The sequence below is a fragment of the Eleutherodactylus coqui genome, chromosome 8 (genome assembly GCF_035609145.1).
Source record: "Eleutherodactylus coqui strain aEleCoq1 chromosome 8, aEleCoq1.hap1, whole genome shotgun sequence".
Taxonomy (NCBI): domain Eukaryota; kingdom Metazoa; phylum Chordata; class Amphibia; order Anura; family Eleutherodactylidae; genus Eleutherodactylus; species Eleutherodactylus coqui.
Window position 1 is genome coordinate 161772663 of NC_089844.1, and position 4946 is coordinate 161777608.

At 45.0% G+C, this 4946-nt stretch overlaps 1 long non-coding RNA gene across 1 annotated transcript; it reads right to left on the minus strand.

Moving 5' to 3' along the window:
- Nucleotides 1-1697: 1697 nt before the first annotated feature.
- On the minus strand, nt 1698-4341 carry LOC136577085 (uncharacterized). The gene is made up of 2 exons (XR_010786439.1): nt 4281-4341; nt 1698-3591 (listed from the first exon to the last, which is right to left on the minus strand). It is a non-coding gene; the product is annotated as an uncharacterized lncRNA (long non-coding RNA).
- Between the last annotated feature and the right edge of the window lie 605 nt (nt 4342-4946).

Genomic DNA, 4946 nt, shown 5'->3' on the forward strand with positions numbered 1-4946 from the left:
TTGGCAAGTGCAATATTGGGCTGAGTTTCTCAGCCCGATATCGCGCTCGCCCGTGTGAATGTAGCCTCAGAAAGCTGCAAGGTCTTTGGCTACTTCAAAAGAAACATCCAGTTGATTCCAATGATGCTGCACACAGATATAAACCCCTGGCAAATTTAGCCAGCAAAAGCCATGTTTTTGCTGAAGCGGCCATCCCAAGGGCAGATATGGGAAAGAGTCTAAGCACTTAGTGTGGCCCATTTAGAGGGTTGGACAATGGACTATCCATAGAGCTATCCAATTAAGTACAAACCAGCAAGGAAGATGTAGAGGATGTCCAACATATAGGGTCTGGAAAAATGAAATACATGCTTTCGTTTTCTGGCTAGGACCTTTGTGGACTCATGCTGGTTAATGAAGTGTTTGTGGAAATGCTTGGGATACTTTGGAGGAAACTTTGCTTTATGAGGCATCAGCTTCTGTGTCTTTCATTTGGGAAGGGAAGACTTTCTGGGTATGCCATCTTAAGGCTTTCTTGTATGTCTCCCATCAAAGAGGTGTAGTCTGAGTTTGATTCAGAGTCCTGGTGGGAATCCTTACCAGAGGACAGGAGATTGCCAGGGAAGAAAAAACAATCCAATAATGACGTCTGAGAGGTGGTTAGGCAAATAGGAGACTCTGAGGCAGACCAGAGAGGTTGTGCCTTGGGGAAGGCCCTACCACAATGTGAGATCACTTCTGGCTGCTATGACTTACTTTAGGAGGTGGACAGAGATAGATGTGGCTGGAAGACTCGAACTGAGAACGTCTTGCATGTAAAGAAGTCAGTCTGTTTACTAAGCCGCTGTTATACCTATAAAGTGGAAAATGCCCATAGCTGAAACAATAGTTTGAGAAATCCTGGAAAGGGAGATGGCTATCTGGAGGTGAAACACTGCAATCACGGTGGATGGGATGAGTTTACCGGTCATGGCCTCTAGATAGCTCATACTCAAGCTGGCTGGTGGACGGAGTAGCACTGGATACCAGTTGGACAAGTAGGAGTTTCCAGTCATGGACAGAGCAATCCTGAAAGCTTTGCAGCTGGATTAGACAGTAAACGGTGCACATAGCAAAGGGAAATCACTGTAACCCAGGTAGAGGGATAAACAGTCTGCAGAAGAGGTATTGTGTGCAGGAGCTGCCAGCATGAAGTGGGCAGAACAGGCTCTTTTTATAGCTTCCGGTTTTAAAAATCCATTTACTTTCCGGTTCTCAGATAGGAGGATATCAGATATTAAACGGATAAGAACAGATCTTTGCCAAAAAACTCAGTTTGTTCTCGGCAACGTAGAGCTGTCCATAGAGGGCTGCGGGGCAATAAGAGCCAAAAAGCGATTTGCTTTTTCTCAAATTTTCTCTTAAAACTGTTTTCCGATTACTTTTATATGGTTTGGGTTCCCTATGCCTAAAAACCATATAAAAGTAATAACCTCACTGTGGTGCCGGACTGCTATTTCGGCGGTCCACAACAGCAGCATCTGACAGGTGATGTCACCCAGCCAGAAGGGGAGGTCATCCGTAAACCTGCAAGTTTATGGGATGTTAGTGATTGTGTCCCTGCTGGCTATAGGCTGCAGTGGTCTCATGGGTAAACCACCTACGATACTGCTGCAGGTAATGTAAATAGAAGACTGGCAGAGCGGTAAGCAGTGGCGGGAAAACACGACAGTGTGAAGTGAGCATGTATGTTTTTTATTTCATTACGTACTTTGTCCCTCCACTGCAACTAATATTGGGGTTCTCAGAAAACTCTTAAACCTTTCCAATCCACTGTCTGACGTCTTCCTACATTCTGATTGAAGCTTGTACAGCTTTAGTGTCAGACGATGTCCGACAGGGTATTCTTACCATCTATTGCCAGCCACTCTGCTGTTGGAGCCTCTCTGGCGCACACACACTGGCTTTAGCCAGTGTGATGGCACTGTTGTATAACAGCAAAAAGAGAAAGCCTTTTAGGAAACCCTGAATCCAAAATTGGATTTGAAAGGGTTAAATGTTGCACCTCTTAGTGGCAGCAGCTTATAACCATGGTTTGTGTCCCCCAATTAAATGGCTGGAAAAAAAAACGCATTGGGAAAACCATGTGTGTTTTTGCGCATGTTTTCGGCGTTGCTGCAGTTTTTACACAATTGCTTTAAAGACTGCAGCAAATCATGCGGAAACTGGGTGTGGTTTGTGACCTGCATCTGTATGGCTCATTTACACAGGGTTATTATCGTTTAGAATCATTCAAATTCCTGAGCTCCCACGGGAATTCGAAGGATAATCGTCTCGTGTAGATGCATGCGGAAAACTGAGCGATGTGCCGTTCAGTGTAAATAGGAGTCGCTCACTTGTGAATGACTGTCCACTTAGTGTGAATGGAGGCAGGCGGGGGGGAGAGAGCTCCCGGCTGCCCCGCCGGCAAGCTTTCAGCGATACGCACTCCTGTGTACCAGTACAGGAGCGAGCATCACTGGGATGAGCTGCAGGACATTAGACTCACATACCGCTCGATAGTGATAGTCTCTTAGTGGTTTAATAGGGTAGCAGAGATTTTACTTGGAGGAAGAGAGGAGCAGTGACATTTTAATAACAAGTATTGAACTACACTTCCGCTGCAGAATACAGAGTCCCCTCTCCTCGCATTATTACTATTTAACTTCCTACCTGTCTCCACATATGCACACAGCATACAATACGTGGGCAGGTGGAGCACCTGAATACATATTGTCACAATAGGGAAGAGGCACTGAGCACCTGGACTTAACCTGGGTACATATCATGCCAAAACCAATTTTGAGTCTGCTCTTACTTGACCCAGAGGATCGGAGTACTGAGGAAAAGATTCACCTGAGTCACTAATCTTACACTTTCATTCCTGGATTACATCTACCTGTGGCGCTCTCTACAATTTTTTTGACTCTGTGTTATTGTGGCGCTGACAGGATGCACCCGCACAGCTGATCACTCAAGGTCTCGAGCGGCAGACCCCAACAGATCAACTATTGATGAGCTTTCCTGCTGATAGGGCATAAATAGTATTTTTTACTGGAAAACCCCTTTAAGACCCCACAAGCTCCCACTGCCCCCTCATACTGAAGCCCACCAGCAGTCCTGTACTCCATCTTATTACTTATGAACCCACAATCTCTTGCTGCCCCCTCATACTGATGCCCACTAGCAGTCCTGTACACGGTCTTATTACTTTAGAACCCACAAGCTACCGTTGTGCCTCATGCTTAAGCCCACCATCAGTCCTGTACTCGGTCTTATTAGCAGTCATCCTTTGCTTTCCTCCACAAAGAGTAATGTATAATTAGGACACTGTAGAATGAATCTACATATTAATCTCCGTTTCTCTTTGGCTCGGACAGATCGTTGCTCCCAACTGTGGGAATTCGTACATCACACACATCCACTGCGTTCTGTAGAACTCCTGATTGGTCAACAAGGATTACATTAATTTCTATTGTCTCTCAGGATTTGAGTTCTCTTTCTTCTTGAGGGTCTTCCTAAATATCTTCACGTAACTCTTCTCCTTGGTCAACCTCTGGATTCTTGGCATCAATGGTGGACGTTTCTTTTACCCTACAAAAGACAACACCAATTATTTTTTCTTTTAACCTAATTTCTAAAGCCATAAAGATCAGGATGTTCCGTCATGTTGTCTGGTTCTGTATACAGGAGACGTCCGTCTACCGATCAGCTGCTCTTATTGATGGCCACAAGTCCTATGATAGTCAGGGGGCACAGAGGTAACTCCCTGGTCATCGGGGACTGAGAACAGGAGCTCACCAAGGACTGTATATACCGGGTAATACTGAGTGCTGCAGGAATCATACAGTCACCGGGACGCTGTGGGAATGGACTCTACATGGTGTAGTGGTAATAGTAATAACCTTTATAAACTGGTACCAACATGATCCATAATACCCGACACTCAGGACAAAATAGCATCTCACAGTGATGGACCTGACCCTAAAAGCTTACAATCTAAAGGAGGAGGTGATGTGGACTCTACAAGCACTCACTACACAGGGATTCAACATAAAGCTCAGTTCATGGTCAGCTCAGTAATCCCCTAACTGGAGGAGTTGTGGCCCCCCACTATAGACCCCCAGAAACGTCAGACAGTATCCCACTATAGAATCAGTGATGTCAATGTAGAGATGTGACCGGTCAGTGACGGCCTCCTCACCCGCTGTCACCTCCATCACTCATCACACCGCCCACCATTTACTATATAATAACTCTGATAAAGTAATAGAATAACTTACGATTTCCTGAAGATTCCCAGAAATGTCTTTCTTTCTTCTGAAACAGAAGGAGATGATTTAGTAGGAATTAAACATGAAGGTTATAATGTGACATAAGAATATTCCAGAAGCTGCTGCCGCTGATAATTACTGGGCTGCGGGGGGATTTTGCTCCTTATGACCTGATCCCCACAGATAAATCCCCCATAAGACATCCCACCCGTCTCCCTGTAATGTCCCCATTATACAGCACTGACATTCTGGGATTATATAGTCCTTACATCCTCGGGGACGGACGTCTCGCTGCGCTGTAGTGTGAGGCTGGAAATATCATCAAGCAGTAATCTCATATACTGCCAGTAAGATTATATAACAATTGTGTCCCCCTTTAGTGACAGATTCACTGATACATTATGGTCTGTTCACAAAGCTGTATTTTCAGACCGTGTGCGGTCCGTGTATTTCAGGCTCAGCACACGGCTCCATTACAGATCATGAGGCTGCTCACACGAATTTTTCACAAGGATGAAAAAGAAAAAGAAAAAAAGGAAAAAAGGAAAAAAATGCTGCCCTGTCCTATTTTCCTCTGTTTTTATAGATAATAGGATATTCAATGTGCAGGAACCTTGGAGACAGACAGGTGTCTGTGTGCCGTCCAATATGAGTTGTACATGGACTTCTTGGGCA